General features: G+C 49.4%; 1 pseudogene; it reads left to right on the top strand.

Annotated features, from left to right (window-relative positions):
• The first annotated feature begins 209 nt into the window (after nucleotides 1-209).
• Nucleotides 210-294, top strand: LOC116639283 (annotated as a pseudogene).
• Nucleotides 295-11943: the final 11649 nt, after the last annotated feature.

The following is an 11943-nucleotide window of genomic DNA, read 5'->3' as shown; positions in this document are numbered from 1 at the left end:
CATATAAAATTGGAACGATACAGGGCGCCTGGGTGGCTCAGTTGGTTAAGCAACTGCCTTCGGCTCAGGTCATGATCCTGGAGTCCCGGGATCGAGTCCCGCATCGGGCTCCCTGCTCGGCAGGGAGTCTGCTTCTCCCTCTGACCTTCCTCCCTCTCATGCTCTCTGTCTTTCATTCTCTCTCTCTCAAAAAAAAAAAAAAAAAAAAAAAAATTTAAAATTGGAACGATACAGAGAAGATGAGCGTGGATGTGCAAGGATGACACACACATTTGTGAAGCCTTCTATATTTAAAGAAAAAGAAATGAATAATTAGAAATTCGCATGGGTTTATTTCTTATTTGTAATTTAAATTAACCTATGCAGATATCTTTATGTACATAATATTTATTATTAAATTTAATTTTAATTATATCATACTAAAGATATTATTTTATATCTCTGGCTTTTTTCACCTAATAGTGCATATTTAACAACTTTCTATGAATGTATATTATTTTTAATAGAAAAACTATATTACAAAAGATTAGGTAAAAACACATTACAATATTCATTGGGCAGCCATTAAAATGTGAATTGTCCCAGATTTCAAGATATACTACAAAGCTGTAGTGATCAAAATAGTATGGCACTGGCCCAGAAATAGACACATAGATCAATGGAACAGGACAGAAAATCCAGAAATAAACCTGATTATATGGTCAATTAATCTTTGACAAAGGAGGCAAGAATACTCAATGGGACAAAGGATGGTCTCTTCAATAAATGGTGTTGGGAAAACTGGACAGCTACATGAAGAAGAATGAAACTGGACCACTTCCTTACACCATACACAAAAATAAATTCAAAATGGATTAAAGACCTAAATGTGAGACATGAAACCATAAAATCCTAGAGGAAAGCACAAGCGGTAACTTCTCTGACACTGGCCGTAGCAACATTTTTCTAGATAGGTCTCCCGAGGCAAGGGAAACGAAAGCAGAAATAAACTATTGGGACTATATCAAAACAAAAAGGTTCTGCACAGCAAAGGAAATAATCAACAATCCTTAAAGACAATCTACTAAATGCAAAGAGATATTTGCCAATGGCATATCTGATAAGGGGTAAGTAATCAAAATGTATGAAACCCAAGTAATCCAATTAAAAATGGGCAGAGGACACGAACAGACATTTCTCCAAAGAAGACATACAGATGGCCAACAGACACATGAAAAGATGCTCATCATCACTCATCATCAGGGAAATGCAAATCAAAATAATGAGATGTCACTTCACACCTGTCAGAATGGCTAAAAATCAGCACCGCAAGAACCACCAAGTGTTGGCGAGGATGTGGAGAAAAAAAACACTTGTGCAGTGTTGGTGGGAATGCAAATTGGTGTAGCCACTACTGAAAACAGTATGGAGGTTCTTCAAAAAATTAAAAATAGAACTCCTATATGATCCAGTAATTCCACAATTGTGTATTTACCCAAAGAATATGAAAACACTAATTTGAAAAGATATATGCACCCCTATGTTTATTGCAGCATTATTTACAATTGCCAAATTATGGAAGGAGCTCAAGTGTCCATTGATAGATGAATGCATAAAGAAGATGTGATACACACACACACACACACACACTGGAATATTTTATAGCCATAAAAATGCAATCTTGGCATTTGCAACAACGTGGATGGATGGACCTAGAGGTTATAATGCTTAGTGAAATAAGTCAGTCAGAGAAAGACAAATACCATATAATTTCACTCATATGTGGAATTTAGGAAACAAAACAAATGAGCAGAGAAAAAAAGAGACAAAAAAATCAGACTGTTAACTCTAGAGAACAAACTGAAGGTCACCAGAGGGGTGATAGGTGGGGGATGGGTGAAATAGGTGAAGGGGATTGAGTACACTTAATTCGGTGGGAACTGAGTAATGTATAGAATTATTGAATTACTGTATTGTACACCTGAGACTAATATAATACTGTATGTTAATTATACTGGAATTAAAATTTTTGAGACAGTGACAACTCAACAATTTTGAGTTGTCAAGATTATATGATTACATGGAAATACGATAGTCAATAAATGAAATGTGATATACAGTTATTCATAAACCAAATATCCAACTGGAGTTTTCAAACAAAATATGTTTCTTGTCTTGTTTAAGATGGATTTGTCTTGGGGCCCTGGGTGGCTCAGTTGGTTAAGCGTCCAACTCTTGATTTTGGCTCAGGTCATGATCTCGGGGTCATTGGATTGAGCCCCACATTGGGCTCTATGCTGGGCATGGAGCCTGCTTAAGATTCTCTCTCTCTCCTTCTGCCCCTCCCCACCCCCTGCTCATATGCACTCCCTCTCTCAACAAAATTATAAATAATAATAATAATTTAGAAAAAAATAAGATGGATTTGTCTTGATTTAAAAAAAATGAAATTGCTTCACTGGGAGAGAGTCTCTTGGTCATCTTCACAATGGGCTATCCATGTGGATTTTGTTTCTCGCAATGAGCCAGGTATGATTTTAAGGGCAATCCCTTCCCCACCTTGACCTTAGTAGGCTGTTCCCCAGCAGCCTCACCCAACTGAATGACAGTGGTGAGATGGGCAGAGCATGGGTTTCATCCTTTCATGACCTTGTTTCTACCTTTCAGCTCTTTAGAACCTCTTTGGGGAAACTAGTTTTAACTCCAAATGCACTTTCTTTTTGGATAAATGTGAACTAAACAATTTCAGGGAATAAAATGTTTGACAGTGAACAGATTGCATATAAGGGATTTAAAAATTTATTTGGGATGTTAAATTACAAACAGAAACAATTTGAAACAATTTGATTCTCCTACAAATGCAAGGAGTGTGTCTTCCATAAAATAACTGGTATTCTTATTTGTTAAACGTGTTCTAAAATGAAATCTCAATTTCTACCTTCCACCCCACTTGTCAATCCCTAAATTGGTAAACTGAGCTATTACGTATACAGTTGCTTAAGCCAAAGATCTAGATGATATTCTTGTAGAGGGTAGCTTCTGCCATAGCAACAATTAATCCTGGAATCCCTGTAGCTCACAGTGAGAAACATTAACTTCTTGCTCATGGGTCTATTTTGTCTTAGACTCAGTTAGGCCTAGTTGGGGTCTACATGTATTCCCATCCAGGACCCAGGCTGTCAGAGAAGTCACCCCCTGGATGTGCCTGATTTACAGTGTAGAGTCCAAGCTCAGGAAGGACAGCAGAAAGAAGTGGTACCTCCTAAACACTCTGCTGTATCTGGCACACTTCCATATAGATCTTGTGGGTCAAAGGAAGCCATGTAGCCAAGTCCAGAGTGAATGGGGAGAGACTTGTACTCTCCCTGCAGGGTGACCAGGCTCTGGTGGGATGGATTAACTGAAGATAAATGATTCAGTCGACCACAGCCCTGGTCTCGTTCAAGTCCTGTTGCCTGTCTGTCCAGAGCATAGGCTACACCTGCTCTCTTCTCTCCCCCTCCACCACTGCCCTCCAGAGCAAGCCACCATATTCTCTCCCTCTCTCTCTGTTTCCACTCTTCACCTGACCTCCCACAGTCCATTCCACATACAGCAGCTTGAGTGATCTAAAAACAACCCAACAAAATGCAGAACAGGCCACGATACTCCCTTGCTTAATGCCACCCTTTGGCTTCTCACAAAAACCCATGATCCTGCTCCAGATTATAAAGCCTGATGAGATCTGGTTTCTGCCCCTCCCCTGACGTCACCTTGGGTAGTTCCCCTCTCCTACATGGCCTCCTTCCTTCATTTCCCCAGTGTACATACTTATTCTTGCCTTGGGGTCTTCATACCAGCTGCTCCCTTGGCCAGGAGCATATTCCTCCTGGTCTCAAAGATCTAGATGATATTCTTATAGAGGGTAGCTTCTGCCATAGCAACAAATAATCCTGGAATCTCTGTAGCTCACAGTGAGAAGCATTTGCTTCTTGCTGATCTTTATAGAGAAGCTTCTGTTGGACCCTGGTCTAGCACATTCCCTGTGTGGCACTCACAGCAGCTTGATAGCTTCTCTGTTATCCTGGTTGATTGTTGTCTGCTTGTCCTCTCCCACGATGCCAGCTTAAGAGTGCTGGGCCTTTGGCGTCCCCCGTTCCTAGGAGTCTTCCTGCAACGTCCCAGGACTTGGTGAATATTCTGAATGAATTTTAAAGTCTCCTAATGGAGTTCATGGCACAATATTTTCTCCTACTCTTAATGTACTTTTTAAAAAAGTGCACTGTTGTGGGTGAATCAGTGTGAATGGGGAGTAGAGTATCAGTTCAGCGTTTGCCTCACTGTGGTATTAAAAGCCGGGTCAAATGATAGGATGAGAAATAAACCCACAGGAAAGAAAGACCTAGCACCTTCCATGAGGAGGGGCCATGCCGTGTGGTGGAATCAACAAGATGCATGGGGTGAGACCCAGGGAGGTGGGGGTGATGCCAGTCCTATTTCTTCCCAGATATGTGTCTCTGGCTACATTATTTTATTCTCTTTAACTTAATCCTTGGGAGCCTAATGAAGGAGGTATTTTATATACATGTACATATGTATGTGTGTATATATCTAAATATATATTTCATAAAGAAGGAAGTTGAGTGTGAGAGAATATATGTAACTGGTGTGGTGTCTGGCCCAACAGAGATGTTCAGTAAATGCTGGCCCCCTATGAAAACAATTCTAAGTTCTGCTGTAAGATGCCTTTATAAACATGTGATGTATTAGAATTCTAAAACTCTACAATCAGAAATAAAAACCAGGTAATTTCTGAAATTCTAAAAATGCTTCTCTGTGGAGGGCTTCCCCTCAGGGAATCTGTCATTGTAACACCATGTATTACATTATACTGTGATTACACTATAATGCAGCCCCTTGGCCGGCCACCGAGGAGCAGGCCCTCCCCATCTCGTTACTTACGGGGTCACCTTGTGCTGCCTCTGAGCGAGGCCAACGGGGCAGAACCTGTCCTGTTATCTGTGTTCCGTTCCTGGAGTGCTGGTGAATCGGTGTTAGGACTTGGCCAGACCCGCCAGGCCGGCTCCGTGGCCCTACGCTGGAATTCTTACTGGCTTCCAGAACTCCTTCCCACAGGGGCTCATTATATTGATTTAAAGCCATATATGTGATTATTGAAAAGAAAAGCAAATGTTTACAGATATTCAAGCAATGTCTGTGGGTAACAATTAGCAATTTCTGTCTCAAGTTCAAAAAAATCTTAATTTCCCCCCCTCAGGCCCCTTGAAGTCAATAACATAACCCATACTTTTCTTGCTGTTTACAGTTAATTAGCCTGACTTCATGAAGCACTCACAGTCATCTTTGAGGCATGACTGCAGGCGTTTTAGAAATGGGAAGACAGAGACTCAGAGCGGTTGACAAAGCTGTCCAGGGGACACAGCTTTCAAGTGGCTGGAAGTGCGGGTCCCGGGACTTGAGACCACAGTGGACACTGACGCCGGTCATCTGTATCAGTTACCTGTGGTTGCTGTCACAAAGCACCGCAAATTTAGTAGCTCCCCAACACGAATGTACGATCTTACCGTTCTGAGAGGTCAGCGGGGCCTGTCCTTCTGCGGGCTCCAGGGCCGACTCGGTGTCTTGTCTTTTCCCCGTCTAGAGCCCATCCCTCGGCTCCGGGGTGCTTCCTCGGGCTACACCCCCGGCTCCGTTCCTCGCTGCAACTGCGTTTCCCGTAGTCACACCTCCCTCGGGCTCCGCGAGCCTCCTGCACTCTGGAGGACCCCCGTGTTCCACTGAGGCGCCCAGGTGATTCGGGATGACCTCCCTGTTTTAAGGCCAGTTGATCATCAGCATTAATTCCATCCACGAGCAGTTCCCCTTTGCCGGGTCGCCCACCATATTCACAGCCCCCAGGGATTAGGAGGTGAACGTCTAGGGGGCCCACTGTGCCCACCACGTCTGTCTGTGGCACTTCTGGCGGGTGCTGAGCCGAGGCAGGAAGGGGGCACCCTGCCGCCCACCAGCGCGGGGAGGCGGTTTCCAGGGTGCTGGAACAGGGGCAGAGGCTTCCCCTGTAGTCCTCGGGACACAGGCGCCCCTTCCCGTGAGCTCCATGCGCGTGCTCGTGAGGCGCCGTCTCTGGGCGCCCCTCCCCCGTCTGCACGGTGGGCTCAGCCGCGTGCCTCCTTGCCCTGCTGACTGGGCCCCCAGAAGGTCTCGTCCCCAAGGCCCCCGTGCAGGCAGTGAGCTCCTGAGAGGGCTGGCTGCATGAACATGCTTGCAGCAGCCTCAGCGAGGCTCTAGGCCTGTGAGGGCCTGTGGGGTCAGTACGCAGTGGCCACACACGCCTGGCTGTCCCCTCCTTCTGGCCCCAGGGTCCTGGACCCTTGTCCTTTGCTGGGTCCCCAGGACTTATTCTAGAAGGTGGCACCTCAGGTCAGAGCGTTAATTGTTTTCCTCCGCTTGAGCCCCACTCTACAGTTGGGGGTGTCCCCCAAGGAGGTCCCTGCAGACGACTCCATCAGACTCGAGTTCATGCCTTGCACCTTTCCCAGTCTAGATGCACAAGGGTCTAGTAGGGACAGAGGAAAGAGAGGGCTCGGCTGGCAGACGTCGGGGCTGGGTGAGGGGTGGGCTTCCCCACTGGGAGAAACACGTGTACTTTCTCCTCTCTTCCCTCTCCACTCCCAGTGTCCCCTCTTCTGAGGGGGTTCCTGACCCTACTGGGCTGGGTTCAAAGCCCTCACGGAAGGATTTCTGAGACAGGCAGGTCACTGCTGAGCTGAGTTTTGCACACAGCCCTGCTTGGAGGCTCCGGAGCACCAGCCGACATGACCGGATCTGGTTCTTGTTCACTTAGTTGATGATGTTTCTGTGAATATGGGAAGTCTTCCACAATCTGATGAAAGGGTCTAATTCCTCACATACTGCTTTTGAGAAACAGGGCTTACGCTGATTACCCAGAATTGCAGAGCTAATAGCTGGCCCAGCCATGATCTGAACTCAGGATTTTTGCCTCCATGTTGAAGATGGGTGCGTTCATCAGGATCTTGGTGAAAACAAGAGAACATTTCTCCGTAACTAGTTTTAGCCAGCATGGCTCTTCGGTCATGAGCAGAATCTCCAAAGAGGCTTGCGGGGCCCTGAATGGGAGCTTTGTGTCCCCGCCCCCCGCCCCCCTGAAGAAGTGGTTCGAGGGACCAACCGAAGGCGGGTCCTGACACCCCTGCCCCTGGGTCTCAGGGAACTGGGTAAGGAGGCACCACTCTTGCTGGATTGTCTCCTGCCCACCTGCTTCCCTGTGACAGACACAAGGTTTCAGTGCAGAGCCCAGGATGATCCTGCATGGTGTGGAGGCCTGGGACCTGGGATCTGGCTTCTCGAGAGGGGCTGACTCTGCTTCCGTTGTAATGGCTTCCCTGTCGAGCAAGGGTACTCAAGGGTGCCAGGGCTCCCCCCAAACAGACGCTCACCTGGTGCATTTAGTCATGGCCTATGGGGGCTGAATCCCAGGCAGGGTGCCTCCTGACAGACCCCCGGCTTCCCTTCCCACTTCCCAGAAGAGAGGGTTCGAAGAAAGTGAGCATCTGCGGAGCGTGGGGGACAGGCACTCTGTGCCTGTCGCTCATGTCTTATTTGAATTTCACAAAAACAAGGAAAGTAAATGTGTGAGACATTTTTCTATTCAATTTCCAAGTACTTTCTTAAAAGTGACTTCTGACAACTGTCATTAAAAAGGAAATAGACACAGTATGAAAAACACCCTGAAATCTCATAATATAAAAATTATTTGATTTCTTCTGCTTTGCTGCTGGTTTAGAAGGAAATAACAAGCTCTTTTTCTATTTCGAGCTAGTGTGATCCTTGAATTCATGTTGCTTATGTCCCTGCTGGTCATGATGCTCAATATATATGTGCCTAATAGAGTCAACCATAAAAGCAAAGAAAGTACTTCCGGAGCCCACAGAGCGCAGCTGAAAAAAGCCATCACTTATGTGGGGGCCATTATTTATCAGCTTTAATCCAGGGTAGCTATTTCTTGCGCTGTGGTGATGAGACCAGCTCTCTCTCTCTCCCCCTCCACATCCACCCAAGCTCTGTGAACCATAAATCATGGTTCAGGTCTCTCTGTACTAACCCCAGCCGTAGCCACAGCCTCTCAGAAATCCCCGGTGAGCATGCCTTTGGTGTCAGATTCCCTTATCCGAAATTTGCTCACTCCCCTACTGCACCCCCTCTTCATCCCACCACCTCCAGGGTACCTCCCACCAGAGGGAGGATCAACCTGAAGGGGGGGTTGTGACCACATATGTGGGGGATGGGCTCCAGGGCAGAGCCAGTGGACACACAGTGCTGGAGCGGGGGTCCACGCAGAGATCTGATTTTCAGTACCATTGGGTCCTTTGCAATCTGAGTGTTTTGTTTTATGCATTTTAAAACAAGCGCCACTCACCCTTGCCAGTGCGATAGCTTTGAGCGCATCTCTATTGTGGTGCTCTCTGCTAGGGACCGTGAGAGACAGTGAAGCTGGAGAAAGCACCATGCCTGTTCCCCAGGGACTGCACGCCACGGTGGGCAGCTGCAGAGAGACAGAGAGAGGGAGAGAGAGGGAGAGAGAGCAGAGAAGGCAGTGATGAGCATCACATTCGTGATCCGAAGTCTATAAAAGCAGATGTAGGAGTGAGGGGAGGAAGGACTCAGGCTCACTGTGGGAGGGAAGGCTGGGAGGGCAGGTTTTCTGCGGCGGGGGGGGGGGGGGGGGGGGGGGGGGGGGGGGGGGGGGGGGGGGGGGGGGGGGGGGGGGGGGGGGGGGGGGGGGGGGGCCCTGGAAGGTGGGAGGGCGAGGGTGCTGTGTGACAGGGACGGGGTTGACAAGAGAGGGGAATATACCTGCAGTGAAGAGCTGAGCTAACGCGTCAGGTGGGCGCTTGCGAAGCCGGAGGCAAGGACTAAGAAGAGGGTCGGGAGAGCCCTGGGTGGGTGCTGCCCCTTTACTCCCTCGGTGACCCCTGCCGAGTCCGTGCTTCAGGCGGCCCGGGCTCGGTGTGGGAGATCTGGGCCCCGCTGCCCCCGGGTGCTCGCAGCCCATCACAGCATACACTCACAACACTTTAGGAGCAGCGCCTTCCGGAGACACGCGTGAGCACATACGCGTGAGCACATACGCGTGAGCGCGGCGCTCGGCTGCTCCCAGGCTGCGCTGGGTGTGCGCCCGCGAGCAGAAAGGCCCGGGGTCGGGAGGCAGGAAGGAGGGAGTTTCCAGACACTTCCTTATCCTCCCAGCTCCGCTCTGTTGAGTGGTCCCTTCTCCCTGTGGGCCCCCGCCCCTCCCCCCCGCGGGTCGCACGGTCCCAACCTGCTGTGGAGAGCGGGGCCCCAGGCCGCATGGCCCACAGCCGCTGTGTCTGCAGCGCCGAGACCCGCGGGCACGCGCGTGCGCAGACTCACCCAGGCCCGGGCTTCGCCAGCCCTGGCGCCGTTCTGAGTCAGTGAGTGAGTGGAGAGGAGGGGGTCTGAGCTCAGGGTGAGGAGCCTCTGGGTGGGGGGCGGTGGGAACCTCCCTTGGGGCTGGGGTGCGGGCAGCGCTCTAGGAAATGCTCGTGTCTGAGTCCGAGGTTCAGCGTAGAAGGTTTCCTGGGCTCCCTTCAGCCACCGTGTGCATAATGGCCCTGTGATCCTGTGACAGTCACGTGCTTGGGAATGGTATCATTGCACGGTGACAGCTGGATCAAAAGGCCTGTGATTCTCAAAAAGAGTCCTCGTATGTTTACTAGTTCGAGGCGGCGGGCCTTTGGAGTGGGCGGTCTGGGGCTCCGCAGCCCCTCCCAGGCGGCTGCCCCTCTTCCCGCAGCTCGTCTAAGTCCAGCTCACTTAGTGTGCGCGTGCGCGTCTGCGTGCGTGCGTGCGCATGCGTGCGTGCGTGCGTGCGTGTGTGTGTAGTATATAGTATCTTAAAGTTAGAAAGGCTGAGCTGTGTGTCAGAGTGAAGGAAACAGGGAACAGGGAACAACCATTAACACCATCGGAGGGGAGGTCGGGTAGGCGGGAAGGCGGAAAGCAAACTCCCAGGTGCCGGGTTCGCAGGGGGCCGGCGAGGGAGCAGAGAGGAGCACGGAGCCACGTGTCACCCGGCAAAGGCCTTGGATCCGGAGGGGGCCGGCGAGGGAGCAGAGAGGAGCACGGAGCCACGTGTCACCCGGCAAAGGCCTTGGAGTTGCTGAATCAGACGTCCGGGCTGCCAGGAATCAACGTTGGAGCCGGTCGCGGGGACCGTGAGCTCTCAGCGGTGAGCTCCACCACCATCACCACCGCACAGGATTCTCCCTCCTTCTTAGTTTTCAGAAGAAGAAACTATTTTCTCCGGCTTTGGTCTCCTCTCTGTCACCCCCAAACCACGGGGGCAGGCTTTTGGGAGGATTTGCCTCTGTCTCCTGATACACACGCGGGGCTGCTCTGGCCAACACTTGAGGGTGGTCTAACGCCGTGTGGTACCCGAGCTGAACGACAGGTTTACTTATGTTCAAAGTAGCTCTTAGAGAATGAGTAAACGAACCGATAAAAGATACAACAAATAAGTAACCGTGGAAGCTTGGGACATTTTCCCAAAATTCCTCAACTTGTTGACACTTTGGACAGAGATGGAGGTGGGCACCCCGCCCCTTGGACCTGGGTTTGTTCTGCTTGGACAAGGAGTGGGGATGGCAGTCTCACTTCTCAGAAAGTGGTAACTTCTACTTCCCGCCTCTTGGGACACGTCGCGTGGAACCCCAGCCGCTGTTCTGTGAGGCCGTCAAGCCACCTTGTGGAGAGCCCGCACACAGTGGATCCCTGCTGCCTGGCTCTGGGATGCGTCACCTCAGGAGCAGGTTACCTGTTGAGTTGTCCCAACTGATGCCACGTGGAGCAGAACCAAGCTCCCCAGCTAAGCCTCTGCTCAGCTAAAGAGTGAACAAAATAAGTAAGTGTTGTTTTAAGATACTAAGCTTTGGGCTAATTTGTTCTGCACCCACAGATCACTAAATCTGTTTTATGAATAAGTTTTGTGCTATAGGACAAAGTGTTATGATCTAGATCTGTGGCTTAACTGCAGTTTTCACAGATATTTTATTACCGGAGTGCAGGCTACATGGCCTTGGTAGTCAGATGCAACCAGAGGTTAGCACCCCAGTCTCCTTATCTGTGGAGAGAACTGTCCATCTTCTGCTTATGTTGAGAGCATGAAGGTCCATGGACAGAGTGTTGAGCAATGCCCTCAACAGAGAGCACTCCTCAACAATGTTGGTTCCTTCTTTTCTGCCCAACCCCATTCCCCACCCCTGGGTGATCAGTGATTAATTTTTTGGTTTGTTTTCAGAAGTGACCTAGATAGGTACCTTGGTGAGAGTCATTGTCTCAGAGAAGAGCAGGGGGAGGGCTAGGGTTCAGGCCTGGGCGAGAACAGCCTTCTGTAGTTTGGACACTTTTCAGTGAACAGTTTGCACCACCTTTCAACAAGAGGGTGTAGGAAGGGACTCATGAGTGTGTGTCAGCTGGCTTCTAACTCTCGCCCATCCTACCAGTGGGCGCTCGCTCATCCACGAATGGCTGTGTGGTGTGAACACTGAGGGCCATACAAAGTGTGGAGGGAGTTATCTGACCTGTGAAGGTTGCGGTTGGGCTGGAATACAACATTCCCCAAAGGATAATCTCAGGAATGCCAGTGCCAGAGGGTAGAGGGCAGTTCCCAGTGGACAGGTCGTGTGGCCCTCTTCGCTGCAATACTTTTCAGAGCCTTTAAATCCAGTGGTGTATCATGTTCATGTTGACCCAAACTTCCATGATCAATGTCTGGGTATGACTTGAAGGACTGGGGGCCTCATGGTTATCAGTTGGCAGCCCTAATATCTAGGGTCTGAGATGGTATTAAATTAAAAAATTACAGAGGACGTCAGGTTTATTTTTTACCTTCTCTTTGTCCTTCTTCACAGCTCTCCTAATTGG

Source organism: Phoca vitulina, unplaced genomic scaffold (assembly GCF_004348235.1).
Source record: "Phoca vitulina isolate PV1807 unplaced genomic scaffold, GSC_HSeal_1.0 scaffold17, whole genome shotgun sequence".
In the NCBI taxonomy this organism is placed as follows: domain Eukaryota; kingdom Metazoa; phylum Chordata; class Mammalia; order Carnivora; family Phocidae; genus Phoca; species Phoca vitulina.
The sequence above is the reverse complement of the archived record's forward strand: the minus strand, read 5'-3'. Positions and strand labels throughout refer to the sequence as shown.